Below are 16,984 nucleotides of genomic sequence, written 5' to 3'. Positions count from 1 at the left end.
TAATCCAGGCCATTTCTTTTTTTTCTTTTTTCTTTTTTTTTTTTTTTTTTAAACTGACTAGGGAATCCCCATTTTACCCTTTTTACACAAATTTAGCATTAAAGTTTCTGTTTTCTGTAATCCCCATGGACCTCCTGTCAGCATGGAATATACATCTATTTCTTTTCTTTTTGATCTTAACACTTGTAAGTAATAAATAATTGATTGCAAAAGGAATTCTGGGAATATATTCAGCCTTAAATTGAGCACTAAACTATTTGCAAATGTGCTTAGGCACTAGCCCAAAAGATACATCAAAAGAATGTCAATTGAATATTGGGAAGTGAAGTGCCATCATATGTTAGAATTAGGAAGCATAAAATATAAGTAGAGAGATAACAGCTGTCAGATCTGCTACCGGTAGTAATAGAAAAAAGGTATGTTTTTATAGAAGGCTATAAACTTTTGTTCAAGCTAGACCACACTTTCACCTCAGTAATGACACTCCAGACCCATTCAGGGAATGCCTCAGTTTTGACTGTTGTCTTGAAACTGGGGCTTGACAGTGCACTCACCCTGGAAATACCCACAGCTTAGCCTGAATGGTCTGTGAAATAAATCTGTTAGAAAGAACTGGGGTGTATTTACTGCAATGACTCGCCATCTTTGGTACTGAAGACAGATTTACTATGGCAGTCTTATTTCACCATGGCTACAAGCCCCAACATAAGCTTGGTCAGTAAAGCTATAGTCTGTGCTGCTGTGGGTAGACTGTTTGTAGGGTCTGAGCTAACTCGACTACACCTGCACTGCTGTGCTTGCAACAGAGCCATACCCCAATATCTGGATATCTGTGAATAAATTTAGATGCATGATGTTGGCCTTGACACTGCAACTAAAGCTCAAGACTGCTCTTCATGAGCAACATGCTCTTGGAATCCATTTACAAGCATACAAATTACAAGAAGGTAATGACAAGGAAGAGTGAGGATGGATTTCTTTACCAATGGTAAATCACACTTGACCAACCTGGTTGCTTTTTATGGTGAAATGGCTGGCTAAAAAGATGGGAGGAGAGTGATGGATGTAATATATCTTCTCTTCAGTAAGGTTTTTGACACCATAGCATTCTTATCTGGAAGCTGAGGAAGTATAGCTTGGATGAACAAACTGTTAAATCAGTTGAAAACTGCCTGGACCATGAGATTTGAAGAACAATTATCAATGGCCTGATGCTCAGGAGTTGTGTACCCCAGGATTGATACTGGGGCTGATATTGTTCAGCATTTTCATTGTGATCAGTGAGAATGCAAACTCAGAAAACTTGTGCGTGAGGCTAAATTAAGGGAAATGATTAGCACCCTGAACAACAGAGCTTCAGTCCAGAGGGATCTTGAAACACTTGTGGATTGGACCTTAAGACATTCAGTAAGGTGTGTGAAGCTTGCTAGCTGGAGCAGAATAACCTCATGCAGCAATACAGACTAGGAACTTACCGTGAGAACTGGAAACTGAGGACAAATTTGAGGGCAAGGGCCACACTTTGCATCTGGGGAGATTCAAACTGGATGTTTGCAAAATTTCTTCAGTAGGAGGATAGTACAGCACTGGAATACATTATTTGGAAGAGTTGTGGAATCTTGATCCTTGGAGGTTTTCAAGACTTAGCCAAATAAAGCCATGGCTGATTTGATTTAGAGTTGGTGATAGTGTGGTTTTGAGTGGGAGGTTGGTTCAGATGGCCTTCAGGAGCTTATTCCAGTTTCTCTGATTCTGCAATCTCTATTTCCACACAGCAGCTAGAAGAGTCACAAGTGAGTTTCTTGTGACCTCCCCAGATCAGTTAGGTTTTTCTTGCTACGAAGTTTCTTTCATTGGTGCAAACTGGACATCTGTGACCATGGGTGTAAACCATAGATGGCTTTGCACTGGCTTTGTCAGAAGCCGTTCTGTCTTCTGGTACTGTGGAAAGCTATATCATCCATGACGTATGTTACATCAGCCTCAGAGATTCTCTTGTGTAAGGCAACCTGCAGTAACTCTTACGAAGTTGCGCATGTGGAGTGTTGCAAGGAGAGCATGCTGCACCCATGTTCACCTGGCGTGCTCATGGTCCTTCTGTCATGATGATGGAAGATGGTCATGGGAGCAACATAGAATTGAGTCAGTCAACAGTTTACTGATCAGTAGTTTTTCTATCAGAGAATACAGACTGGCAGAAACCCAAAAGATCTTGTGGACTCTTTTTTGATTGAAGGAAAATGGCTTGGATGGATTTCTCATCTTCAAAACTTCAGGGGAGGGTTTTTTGGAAGTTGTTGAGACATCATCGGCTAGCAATTTCAATGTGAAAACTGTCCTGTGACACATTTTTCTGATAGATCTTAAGGTTAATTATACTAAGATATTTGCATGAAAAAGGGCCATAATTGAAATGAAACATTTAAAAAATGTTCTTGTTGGCTCACTGGTGGATTTGAGAACAAGACTTTGCTCTTTCAGTTTTGAAATACTGAAACTCCCCTAGGATGGAAAACCTCTTCCTACTGTTTGTTAAAGAAAACAGCCATCTAACATTATATTAGGTTAGGATGGCACAAAATAGCCTTGTTGTGCCTTGGAAACATCATCCTGTATTTTGATTTCCTATATTCAGTGCATCCTGACACTAGTGCAAAAAGTGACCTTGGGATAAGTAGCATTTCTCTAATTTTTAAATGTATTCACCTTGCTTGTGTTCATACCTATTTAAATGCCTGATTTTCTGCAAATGTCCTCACAATAAGATGCTGATAGGAATGTTCACTGAAGCAGAAAATTTGTAAAGAGAATGTTCAAATATATCTGCAGAAAATTAGTTTAAAAAAAAAAAATATAAAAATACATAAACCACAAGTTTTTTCATCAACTGTATGATCTGTGCACTCACATAAGCAGTGACAGCCTGAATTTTCTGATGATGCATGTTTATCACAAACTTGCTGAGGAGTAGGTTACAAAAAGAGACTTATTACAGAGAAGTTTGAAAAAAGGTTAGAACTGAGATTTGGTAATGGTAGTCTCTGGAGAAAAAAGTATATGATAACATTCTTTCTCTGCAAATGGGTTTTTTGGACATACTTTCTCAGATTATATAGATCATGAAAACATGGTCACCTTTTTCACTGCCATAATCTTTGATAAGCAGTGCAGCAGTTAATAGTGTTGTATTGAAACATTACCTGTGAAAATTAACCGTTTCACTAAAACAAATCTGAGAAATTTCAGATTTTCAATGTGCAGGCTAAGGCTGCAATTGCCTGCTTGCTTTAAACCAACATAAATTCACGCCGCTGCTGCAAGACGTGATATTTCTCTGGGCTGCATGTTCTTGCTGCCTCCTTTGGGCTGTGCTGGTGGTTGTGTACCGAACCAGCTCAGCCCTGCGACCCAGCTGGGAGCTGATGGAGGTGAGAGGTAGGAGTCTAGTTTTGTTTTCAGTGCTCAGTTCCCTGATGTGGCGATAGCAACGTGAAGCCAGAGGTGAGAGAGGGCAGGACTGTCTCATGCTGGCAGCCTGTATTTAGGTTGGCCAGAAGTGACTACAGAGCCAGCTGCAGGGAGACCTCAAAGCACTGGTTAATCTCAAAGGTTAATTTCTCCTCTGTGGAACTGGCGGTCTCAAAAACAAAGCCTGAAATTCTGAGGCACAAAATGAAGTGTCCACAAGAAAACACCCTGTTGCTAGGCCAGCCGGAGGTGATCCAAAATGTTTTTTGTGCCTGACCCAACACAGGACAGTTTCTACCCTTTAATTTGTGGGGGAATTGCAATAGATCTGTAGGCTAAAATCATTTCTGTATAAATCCTCTGATGGCAGCAGAGTTTCAACAAGAGTGATTACACGCAACATAGCAACTGCAGCAAGAAATGTGTTACAATGCTTCCCAACCACCTGCACGCGAATGCTAGCTTGGATTTATTAAACGGATGGTCAATAAGAAAGGTGATGATCTAAGACAACATGGAAAGTTGGGAAGTGGTAGCAGACTTGTGGGAGCTGCACAGCCCATGACCATGGATTTCTGAGAACCTCTCCATGTCCACATGGCATTTCAGAAGTTACCTGCAATATTAAAATGACTACAAGGATCCTATCCATCAAGAGCAGGGTTTCTGACACATTATAGCCATTGACAAAGGTCCCTGTATTTCTGAGAGACCATTGCAGTTTCCAGCAAATCTTTCCATTGCCGCTGGCATCCCACAAGCTGATTTCTGTCTATGTTAACTAGAAGATCTGCTTCTCAGGAAGAGATGCAGTTGGAGGAGGAGAATGAAACATGGAAACATCTGAAAAACATGTGCATCACTTAAGTGGAACCACTGCTTTGACTGGTACTAAGGATGCTGAGAGCAGAGGACTAGGAAAGAAGGGGACTGGTTTGCAAGAAAAGAGGGGAAATTGGGGCTGATATGGTTAGGACTCTGAGATTAATGCCACAGCTTCTAATTGAACACAATAACCACTAATATTTGTGATTTTCTTTCTGAATTTAAGGATAACATGGATTATTTAGAGATTGACAGAGTTACGGGGACACAGAAAAGCTCTTCTCAAGTCATAATCTGGAGCCTTCAGCTGACTGTTGTGTTTGCCTGCCCTTCTAAAGTGAACCTAATAGTTCCTTCAAAAATAGCTTTAAATAAAAGATCCAGAATCTTTCTCTCCATTCCCCTTTCCCGCTTGCCATTGGCAAACAAAGCCCTGACAGACAAAAGCCTTCACTAGTGTAATCCCCATCCCCCCAAATTAACTTAAAAGGTAGCATGGAGGTAAAAAACCTGGCATAATCTGGGTGATTTTACCTATTATTATAGCCTGAAGGCAGTATGAGCAAGAGTTCTCCACCTTCTCAAGAAATGAGGTGGTGCTGAGGAATTAAACAAAGCTAGACAAATGAGGAGTCTCAGGAGCAGTGAAAACAAACACAGATAGGTCAGCTTGCCTTCCTTGGAAGCAACTCTGCTAATGTTTTAACGCAGACATAAATTAGGAGCCTGGAGAAGGAAGGGGAAACGCTCCCGGTAAGTTTGAGCGATTGTGGAATTATCTTTTGGAGGTAGAATTCAAACTTTATCTGCATCTTCAATATTGTCCTCTTTCTCTTGGGATCCCGTCTTGGAAAAAATATCACATTTTACAATCCAAGGAATTGGTCAACAACGGTGATTTAAATCATTAATTACAAGCATCTCTGCTTACATATGGCTATGCATTGACCTTTGTATGGCTAGATGAACTCCTGTACCACTGCTTTCTTGTATCATTTTATGACCTTTTATGATCAGTCTCTTTTGTCCTTATGGCATGTTGTCTTGCTGTGCTTTGCCTCTGGGATATTTCAAACCAGGTAGCAGCCGTGTGCTTCCCTCTTCACAGGCAGTTCTTTGACTTGTGTCCTTTCCCACCGGCATGCTCGGTCCTCAGTGGCAGCAGTGACTTGGCACAGAAAATGACAGTTGGAGGATTATCATAACACTGTCTTCACAGGGGCAGCCAGGTGTTGACCACAGCAAGAGAAATAAAAGTTGATTTTCTTTTTCTCAGGGTCATGCACTCCCTTTCAGTTAAACAAGAGGTAAACCAGGCCCAGTCAGCGCTGAGATGTCTGCTGACGTTCTCCAGCTGTGCATTTATCATCTGCTTCTATTCTTTATTTTCCCCCCCCTCCGTTTTGCACGATGAAAAGTAATGACAATGTGGGATTCTAAATATATCTGAGCCGCTTGCAGGTTCTGTGATTGCGCTGTAGGCTGTGTGAAATCTGCAGGCAACAGTACGCCCGCTTGCAGTGTTGCTTTAGGTGAGAATCTGTTTAGTGCCCTAGACAAAGTTAGAGACATACAAAGGCCCAAAGGCTAACACACTGAAGGAGATGTTGGCGGCGTTAACCTGAAACCCTCTGTCTGTTAGCAGGTAATGTCCCTGCTGGAAAATAATGAGTGCATTCAGTGGTAGTTCTCCGTTACAGGGAATTAGGCACTCACTAGCACACAAAGGTTCATCAAGTGAAGCATTTCTGGGAGACAGCACAACCATCCTCACAAGGGCACCTTAGGAGTACTTGATCCCAGCGAGGTAGTTATTTTTTTAGGCTGTGGGCCTCAGACCCGATGAAGCAGTCCCTTCTGCTCCCTCACCTCCTCCTACTTCCAGCCACTCTTTCCCACTCCCTTCCTCCTCCTTCTGCTATGCTGGCACAAGCTTTTGGGCATGTGGTGAAGTGCAAAGGGAGAACTAATCTGGCTGAAAAAATCCTGGCTGAAAAAGAAGGGGGGGGGGGGGGGGGGTTAGCCAGTTTAGCTCCCTGCTCTGATTTATTTGCAGCAACCTAGGAGGTACAAGGAGGAATCATGTAAGAGCAGGAACTCCTTAAGCAGACAGAGCTGCTGAAAATAATGCTCATCAGGCTATGATAGGATTTCCTTTTTGTGATGACTTCTTCCTGCCACCTGCAAGGAGACAAGACAGCCCCATTACAGTTTGCGTGGTGAGGATGGAGAGGAAATAACCTGCTTACAATTATCGGACTCCAAACTGGGCATCAAAGGGGAATTTAGAAGAAACTGTCAAGTGATAGTCAAGATCTTTTATATTGTCGTTTGGCATATAGTTCAGCTTAAAATAACAGGTTTTAACTAGTGAAGCTCTTCATGGTTTGAATCTTGCTACCCCCAAACAGAGGAACTGCCATTTAGTTCAAAGCACTGATAAGAGAAACAAGTGGACCATTAGAGAATCATCTACCAAAAGGGAAATGTCTCCTTGGTTTATATCCAAGGAGGAAGGAGTACCTCATTTGTACTCAGAAACTTAATGGTTTATGTAATTTGTAAAGTATCTTTCTAGGCTTTTTTATTGTGGTGTTAAATATTATCATTATGTTTATGTGCGCATATATATATATATCTCCTCCCCTCTTTTATTTTTCAGTCCTACTTACCTCTTAGCCTGAAGACGTAAGTGGAGGCTGTAGAGAACGTTTTCAATGAGTCAGTTTGAAAGTTACTCTGGTGATCTGAGGTCACACAAGCACTTTAGAAAACACAACCAAGGACTTGAATATACCCAGTAGCTTCAGGCACTGGGTTAAAGTGAAATAATGCTTCAAAACTAAGTCCTGACCATTAGGCAGTGATTCCAAACAGCTGACCCAAGTCCTGTGGGTCTCCACATAGTAAGTGAAGACAGATAGCTCAGAGGGCATGTCAGTGTGCCAGAGGCAATACCTCTCCTTCTGTGTGTAATGAACCTATAGGATGATGAAGCCTACAGGCTGAGGAAGAAGCTCTTGGGCTAGCTGATGAGAAGTGATGGATGAAGATGTGTCTGAGACCAAGGGCCTGACTTGGGACTCCCTAGGGGATGTGTCTGTCCTTTACAGATCCAGAATACTGAGCTCTAGGAAGGTAGGTAATGATAGGTAGACTCTTAAATGGAAAAATACAAGCACTCCCTGAGTGAGAACCAGATTCCTGCCCTCTGGAGATGTTCATCAGTAAGGAGTCAGATTCATGCTTACTTTCTCACTGGCCCATTGAATGTTGTCTTCTTTGCAGCTCAGTGCACCAGTTGCAGTAGGAGATGCATGGGAGTGGGACTGATCATTTTGTATTCTGATGGCTGGAAGATCTTGCTAGAGAAGTGGGAGCTGTGGGAAAGAGGAGTCTGGGTCTTTAACATCTGAGGAGTGTGCTGCAGACACTGAGTTATGATACAAAAGGCTACCACCATCATCGCCACCTGTGTTCTGCAGCAAACTGCTGTGTAAGACTCACTTGGATATACTAAGATAAACTTTTTTTTTTTTCCTCAGGGAGTTTTGCAGGAAGCACAGAAGCTTTACAGCAATTTTGAGGCAGCCTTTCGGGGCTCAGCATGTTTCTCCTTTTTCAGACCTCGAGTAAGTTTGTATTCCAAAGCGATGGCAACAGTTGATACATATATATACACACACCTATATATGTATATATTTAGTTCCTCTGGGAGCTATTTGATACTTCAGTAAGTGGTCTGAATCACTATCTGAGAGTGAGTACCCCCAAACTGGCTGATTTACTGGTGACGTACGTGGGGAGGATCTGGCCTTCTGGATATTAAATCAGGCAGGCTTTTTTTAAATTATTTTAAAACTGAATTGTGTTCGAGAAGTACAATATAGAACAAGCCCCTTGTGTTTCACTTTATTCTCCTTCCAGCAGGAATGGCTGGGGGCAGGGGTGTGGTGCACAGGGATGAGCCATGACTTTATCATTAGAAAGTAAGTAAGGGTTTACAAAGTGATGATGCAGTGGCTGTGTTCCTGCAGTGTGCCCGGCAGATCGTGACTGCTGGATAATCTTTAAACTATTGCCTCACTCTATGTAACTCTGAGCTCCTGAATTGCGTTAGAATCTCATATTTCATCTGTAAAGCTGTGAAGCAGATACATTTTTCAAACAGTAAGAAACATTTTTCTTTCCTATTTTTTTCATGCCAATTCCATACCTTTCCTGAGGGAGCTAGAGTGCCTGGCTAAGTGGAAAAGTAATAGTGGGTCTGCAATAAATAGATAACATGAAAAACTTGCTCTATTGTAAAGGGTGCAGCTGCTTGATTGCATCTACTTATTTTGTCAGTGTGTGATACCCACTTTCTTGTTGTCAAGCTTTGAGATTATTAGTCCTGAATCTTCACCTCATTGCTTGCATCTACTGATAGTCTTTCTTACTTTCAACCTCATGATGTGATAGTCTCAGCTACCGTAATGATAGCTGACTTTATGCAAAAAACCCCCCACAAACAACAAAACAAAATCAGCTGAGGAAAGGCATGGCACCCACACAAGTACCAGAGAAGTACTACTTCCTCAGCTGCTGTAGAAAGTTGCTACAAACATTAACGTTTCTTGGAGTGGGAGTATAAGCAAGAGGAAATTTGGTATGCAAGGGCTCGGAACAGTGGAGTGGCTGTGCACGTCTGCCTCAGTTGGGGGTCTGCTTGTAGTGTGGGTAAATACATTTGCTTTAGCTTTGATCTACTTTGCTTGGGCAACAAGCAGGGTGAAGAGATCAATGGAAGAGCCACCCACTTGGTTAATCACCCACAGCCCACTCCATGCTGCTGCGTCGTCACTGCTACCCATAGCTGAGATATGTAGATTAGGAACAGTTTGCATATGTTTACAGGTGCTGCAATTGTATTTTTTTTTTTTCCAGTTGCAGAACAGACCTGTTGCTTTGTGGTGTATGTGAAGATATTGTGTGAAACCAGGTGTCCACAGACATGAAAGTCTTTGTTTTTGCAAATGCTGATGCTGTGATATAGGTGACTTGAAACATGGGGGTTTGCTTTTATACAGTAGTCGTATCAAAACATTTTGTAATTCATTAGCAAAATTCTGTACTTTATGGAAAAGACCTGGTTCGTCTGTTAGTTGATGTATATTTCAGCCCTCAAAAACAAGTGGAGCTGGATGCAGGTAGGTATTAGTGGAGACACGGGAGCTGAGGGGAAAGAAGCAGCAAAGAGTATTTGACAAAATTACGTTTTTCCATATAGCAGAAGATGAAAATAATAGGGAAAATGGGTTTCCTTTGATATCTCATGTAGAGAAATACTAAGTTTTACTTATACTTAGAAATGCTGAGCTGGCATAAACCTTTATGCTGCTTGAGGTAGAGAAGCAAAAAAAGTGTAAATCAATGGACAGTAGGGCGACGCCCACAAGTCTGAGCACTCTGCAGTAAGTGACAGCTGTTGGATGTTGGACCTGTGAACTTAGAGTCAAAACAACACCACATACTCAGCATTTTTACTGCTAAATGGATGAATACTTGCAATGAGTTAAGTCCAACTAGAGATCTGGGGGATTCTTCATCAGCTTTAATATGCAAATGCCCAATAAAGGTATATTTGCTTGAGTCTGAAGTAAGGTCCAAGCTCCAGTTTTTGTGAATCTTTTTGTGGGGAGGCCTTAGAGAAGGAAACAGCCCATTCCCCTGATGGCAGAAAGAATATGCCAAGATTTTCGTGTTACTGAAAAGAACTAGCCCCTGGCCTCCATGGAAGGCTGGGTTTCCACCTCCGAGTACTGTGTGCCAGTACCAGCCTCAGAGCCCTTCTGGTGTGTGACTTGTTGCAACCTGAAAAATTCACAAGATTTTCCTCAAAAGCCTTCTTTAAAAACAGTTCTGCTGCTTGAGAAAGTTAAACACAGACTCGGAAAGATACTTGGTATAAATAGCAGGGGTTTAGGAGATGAGGAATGTCATGTTGCTTTTAATGGTGCTTCAGACCAGCTAGTGCCCTGCTCCTGTGGCAAGGCTTCGTCAGACCCCTTTTTGTGCCTCTGGGGTTGATCCTGTCACGTGTAGTTTGGATGTCCATGATTTTGGACAGCTGTATTCTCCTACAATGAATGTGTTCTTAAAGCCTGATTAGATCAAAATTATGTTTGTGTTGTGTGTGACAGTGCTTGTGGTGACTCGGAGAACCAAAGACTTCATCTCCACAAAGAGGCTTCTTCATATCTCTGGTTTGGCTGATTACAAATACATTTAGTAACTGGAAAAATATGTTGCTGCTTTGTTGATGTGTTGACTCATTTGATGTATTTTAAAAGAAAACAAACAACAAACTGATTTGCTTGTCCAAACAAGTCTAGCTGACATATCTGCAGAGGTAGGCTGGGCTGGAGGATGTCAAGATCGTCTCTCATCAGATTATTGTGATCCCTTGTTTGCTTCATAGTCTGTATGAAGAAATCAGTTCTGTATTGCCATCAAGTCTCCTGGGCCTCAGATGAGGTTTCATATGGCATCGTTGTGACACACAGAGCTACGCTTTATGAACAGCATGTTAGGGGAAACTTACCAAACCATGAAACTTGAGCATGTTTGATATTGATAAAAACTACATTGCATAAAACTTATCTGAATGGTATTTTAATGACTCAGACAGTAATAGAGAATATTCCATTCAGTGCACAGGAGGCAAGATGTGCAGTTTTCAAGCTACAGTAATAGAGGGCTAGTTCAATCTGCAGGCGGTTTTATTTAAGGATGGAAACCATTGGATAGGAGGTTCTGCATATACATATGTGTGCAGTTGGCTTTTGAATGACGCATTTCTCATAGTGGGGGTGGTTCTATATAGTGTGGAGCTGTGTTATTGTTTGCACCCTGGGGTACCCCTGGAAGAACTTAAATCTCTCTCTTTCTTGGTGTGTCTAAACAGCCTGAATTGCCATTTTTTGAACTGGCTGTAATGCATCTGCTTCCAAGCAGATAAAGATTTGGGTGGACACACGTGCTCCAATGATGACAAATTCATCACTGTGTTGCTGCGTTCTGCACTGTTCTGCTGGCTTTCTGTAGCCGTTTTGGGCAAATTAAGCAAATAGTCCTTTAGATAGTGGCACCTGGGAAGTTGCCTCTGCCATGCTCATTTGTTAATAATATAGCTGTGCTGATGGTGCAATCTCTCTGTGAGGGCGATATTGGCCTTTCTCTGTAAGCTTCTTGGCTATTATCTTTACACAACTACTGGAAATGTTTACATTTTTCAGGCCTTTACCTTTGACTCAAGCTTGGCTGAAGTTTCCCAGTGAGTTCAAGTCAGAGGGAGGGAAGGAACTGTCAGATAATACAAGCTTTTTTTCCTAAGAATACCAAACTGAAACCCCAAAGACAGAATTTGAAAGTGAATACGACAATTAATATAACAACTTGACAAATACAGCTGACTTTATGCTATTCCCATGTTCAATATGGGCAGTCTTCTTTCTTTTTCCTTAAATTTACAATTCCTAAGTGTATCGCTGGCATTGTTTAGGAAGATAGGGATGAATGAAGTAGTTCAGACTTTCCCCAGGTACTAGCTAGACCTTCTGTTGTTTTCCAGATTTCTTCAGAAGTGCAGGGGTAAAATCCCCTGATGTAAAAACATGGTTTCTGGTGTATTATTTCTAAAATTAGAGGAGTAATGTTTAGCAAATTCCATGGTGCAGCATGAATATATGGAACAAAATTTTGTGTTCTGTTTCAAAAGCGTGTAATGCAGTTTTGTCATTGTATATAATATATATGCAGAGTTTTACTGTATAGTTAATAATAGCCAGATTTCAAGGTAGACAGACGTGTTAACAGAGGTGAAAGTGAGTATGAGAGTTTACTACAAGTCTGCTGGCTTTGCTTGAGTTTGAGGAACTGCTGTTTTCATTAATTATGAATGTTCTATATCATAACATTTCTCTTAGAGTAAGAGAACTATCAAAATAAAAGTGTATTATTTACATGGGTGTCAGTTACTGCAGTTGATATTCTCAGCTAAAACTGGGTCCCAAGTCATGCTGGACTGGCTTCAGATTTCAGACTGTTATTTGCAAAGTGCAAAAGGGTAATTTCTCAGCTGGGGTAAGATGAAGTTGTTAGAATTCAATTTTAAAGGCAAAGAATCAGAGTGGCTTAAAATAAGCTTTGCATAGCCTCTACCTCAAAGATACTTTCTAAGGCATTCAGCTACCATGGTGATGAATGTGGTATAAATAGAAATTAGCTTAGATGATAAAATCCAAAATGTTTCTGAGTAGATCTAAATTAACAGTGGCCATTCAGGAAAGAGAGGTAGGAAGTCACTGTGCAAAATTTAAGAAAATACACACCAACAGTAAATCTTGAGTGGTTTATAGAAAGAGGAAGGTAGGAAGCAGTTGGTAATATCATGGCTGGTAATACAATATCCACAGGAATATTGGATTCTGATTCTTTTCAACAGCACAAAAAAAAAACAGACACAGGAGATGTTGTAGAAACTTGAGAAGCACAGAAAGATTTTTACCTGGGAGACAAAAACCTCTTTTAAACAGACAGGTGCTAGAAATGGCAACATTCCCCTATGTATCTATGAAGCAAATAAAGGATCCCACAACAGTGGGATACACAACTAGGAAAGACACTCAGAAATAAGTCACCTGTTCTGCAAAAGACATACATCTCTGTCCCCCATCAACGAAACCCGCTTTAACTTGTAACATAAGACCGCAATATAATTTAAAGACAGCAAGTACTTTTTAGTCTGTTTGCATAAGCAGCTTGTAGTTTTTTGCCACAATATATTAAGGTCAACTGTTCCGTAGGAATTAAAGCTTGTTTAGGCCCCAATTTGCAGACTTATTTAAAGGACGTATAACTTTAGGGACATGGAGAATTCTGTTGCTTTCAGTGGGACTATTCATGTGCTTTAAATTGCAGGTGGACTGAAGTACCCTGCTGAAGAATGGTCTTAGAAATAGCTGTGTACAGGTCTATGTAGACATAAAGAATATACAATAGGTTAATGTGTGCTCTACAGATACATCTTTGTATGAATGGTTTGCCCTCTGTTGCTGCTTTTTTTTGACTTTGTTTCGTCTGCAGCCAAGAGGAAAGCTTAGCTTCTCTAGCAATTTACTTTCCAGTGATTGAGTAATACCCTGTGATTGCTAGTGTGTGAACACCATTACTTGGTGACCTTTCCTAGTGATTGTATGATGACAACTGCGTAACAGCTGCCCTTAAACTAGCCTCGTGTTTGAGATGATCAAGGGATTAAAAACCTGTCTTTCGTGCTGCTACTTTCTGAGGTCCTGAATTGAGTCTTTTTTATGTTGTCATCGTTTCTGCTAGTTAGAAAACAAGTTAAAACTTCAATCATGTATTTGTGACCAAGATGTAAGCACTGTTTTTGGCTGGTCAGGCGAACAAAATCAGAGGGTGCAGTTTATCTAACTCAGAAATAATTCACTGAATATGGTCTGATAACAGTTTTCCACTACTTACCATAAATCAAAGTTTAAAGGAAAAGTGATGACCAGCCACTTATCTAGAGACTGAAATTTTACATTTGAAAGTAATTTTAAAAAAAATACATGGCTGAAATTATTTTGGATGGAGCATAATAGCTGGACAGAACAGATACTTCAGGGGATGTGTGATAGTGCTCCCTCACCCTCATGTTACTCAATTCAAGATACTGATGACCTCTCTGTGAGTAGGCAGAGGTGCAGGAGAACGTTCTCGGGGCCTCTATGAAGGTGTCCACTAAATAACGAGTGATGGAAGAATATACCCTTACAACTATTCTTTTAACTAGAATTCACCATGAACGTGTGGCCTGCAGGTAAGTTGTTCGGGCAATGTGAACCTAAGTGCCAGCAGTACAGTCCTTCAACAGATCTTAGGTCTTATCAGTACCACTAAGATAGCCTAGTGGTTTTACAGATCAGCTCAGCAATGAAGAAAAGCTGACTGAAGCTGATCTTAAGCAGGGGAGAGGTTACGCAAACAAAGAAAACCTTTTTGTGTAGCCTCACTTCTTTGAGGCTATGCAAACACAATTGGTTAACTTGCTCATTAATTTGGTGATGTCCCTGGACTCTGAGCTGTCACTAAGCTTGTGCATGCATTTTGTTTAGGAACCCCTGTCTCCTCCTGGCAGATTACATATGTAACCAAAGCTGGGTTTCCATTACCCCTTCTCTGAAATAGCAACGGGATATATCTGGGTATGACACTATCAGCTTTGAAGATGTTTGATCTAGAACACAACGTGCAGTTCATCTTAATAACACAAAGCTAGCATAAATGCATCAAAAGCACCCTCTTCTCACGTAGCGGCTTCTTATAGCTAAGCACAGGCTGGCTTTTTCAGTTACCTGAGTTTTTTGGGGGCTGCTCTGTTAGTGTTGAACAAATTCTCACGAGAGTAAAGGGTTATCAAAACTACAACTACTTCTTTAGATTACCTTCTTTATTGTAAACATAGAGTAGCATCAACACTTTAAGATAAAAACCCTAAAATAAAAAGTAAAAAACCAATCCTCTCCTGCCTACACAGTTCTCCCTTTGAGACTGAAATGAAAGAATGGCAGATATTAGCCACATCACTTAACTCATTCCTTGAAGGCATTTGGATGCTGTGGTGAAAAGGGGTGTAGACAAACCAACGTAAAACAGCATAGCTTCAGTTGTGTAACTCACGGCAGGCTCTACAGGTAGTCAAACTGAGACCACATACACTTCTTGGGTGTCCATTTCCCTTTCAGTATAGCTTAAACTTGGCTAACAGTTGTGGCCTATATGGTACTGAGAGTGGAAAGACATAATGATCCCTGTGGGCTTAAAGCATGAAACGACAATAACAATGGCTGTGTTCTGAGGGAGAGGCCATGATATCCTCCAAATGCCACATGATGATGTTTTCAGAAGAATCTATCATTCACTAAGCTGTATAGATCAGGTGTCTCCTCCTCCTCCCTCTTCTACCTGAGGAACTAGTTGTCATTACTGTCATTTAAGCAATCATTAGATACGTGATTTCCAATATATCACCGGCATGAATGAATGTTTTTGCATTTGTCATTGCTGTAAGACCACCAGCTGATGTATGTTATCATCATTTCATGGCACAGTTTTTGTTCCAGGTTCTCCACAGACTTGTCCCTATGTTACTTAGACTACAGACAGATGTCCTCTTCTGGATCCAGCTAGAAGAGCTTAAGATGTTACTGTGCTTTACCCCTCACCTCTGCTAACAAAGCAGCTTGTCTGAGTGCTCCCTAACCCACTTCAGGCACAATCAACTGAGTTAGTGCATAGCTTCTAGTTCAAACAGTTTAAATATCTCAGCTGATTCTGCTTGAAGTGGGTTAGGGAGCACTCACACAAACAGCTGGGAGAGCTACCAGGCTAGTAATCAATGTCCGAGGGACACTGATAAACAGCTTGAGGAGGGCAGGGCACAAATGTTTCAAACCCCTGCAGCTGTTTGCAAACTGAATGTCTACATAGCGCCTGTAGGCTGCATGTGAGCTATGGCAATACCTCTGTTTCTAGATGAGGCATTCTTCTCAGCTGTAAGAGATAATGACTTCTTAAAAAAAAAAAAAAAAAAGGAAAATTGAGAATTATAAGAAAGTTTACAGTGATGTGCTCTGTAGCATATGAGCAGATATTCTCTGAGCCCAGCACAGCATATTGTGCAACAGCATGGGAGAGGGGAAATTTTGGCCAGGAAAGTCAAAGCATATTCTTTCTTTTATCTGTTGGATGCTAAAGCGGTGGCTTTCATGTGCCGATTTGATTTGACTGGCCTGAAGAGAGGGGCAGCCAATTTCTATCGAGCTTCATTCCCCAGTTCTGGAGCCTACTTATTAGAGTCTGAGTGTTAGCTGTTTCAACCCAATGATGAGGGAGCCCTTCCAACAGACAAGTTGGGCTGCCTTCCACCGCATTCTGTATCTTCCAAAATCTCCGAGGGGAACAGAGTGAACAAATATGTTGAGTGAGTGTGCTCAGTTTGCAGTAAATGGCTGAACAACCCTCCCAGGGCATATGCACCGTCTATAGCCATCACACCAACGTTGGGTGTGAGGACCAGAGGATACATCTCATTAATTTGCTTATACAGGCCCTTGGTTTGCACAAGCTTCTGCTGTAGTGATGTGGAGCCGGGAAGGGACGATAGAAAATACACCTTTATGGGAAACATGCTTGTTCTGGTGGTTCATGCTTGGGCCCAGGCATCTGGAGTCTATTTCTGGCATTACCACACACTCGCAGTATGACCAGGGCTGAGTCACATATGAGACATCATTATCCTGTATGTAAATTAGGTATCAACAACGTTGCAGGTGATGTTTGTTGCAGTCTTTTTTTTTTTTTTTTCTTGAAGTGCTTAAAGTGTACTAATATTGTATTCTGGGCCTGTTTACGGCCAACCTGGTGGATTTGTGGGCTGTAGCGTGGCCACCTGTGCCCGGAGAAACACAGCTTTGTTTTTTACAATTGACTGGTTCAATGTTGGTGTTTTTTCCCCTGGGCAAACCCCACCTTCACTGAAACGTGAACTGTGACGCAAGTCTCGCTCTGAAGGGCAGCAGCATCTGCAGTGTTTGCTGGGGGGTGGTGAACCCTTTCTTCCCCCCCCACACGCACTGTACCC

The sequence above is a fragment of the Accipiter gentilis genome, chromosome 4 (assembly GCF_929443795.1).
Source record: "Accipiter gentilis chromosome 4, bAccGen1.1, whole genome shotgun sequence".
Classification (NCBI taxonomy): domain Eukaryota; kingdom Metazoa; phylum Chordata; class Aves; order Accipitriformes; family Accipitridae; genus Astur; species Astur gentilis.
The sequence above is the reverse complement of the archived record's forward strand: the minus strand, read 5'-3'. Positions refer to the sequence as shown.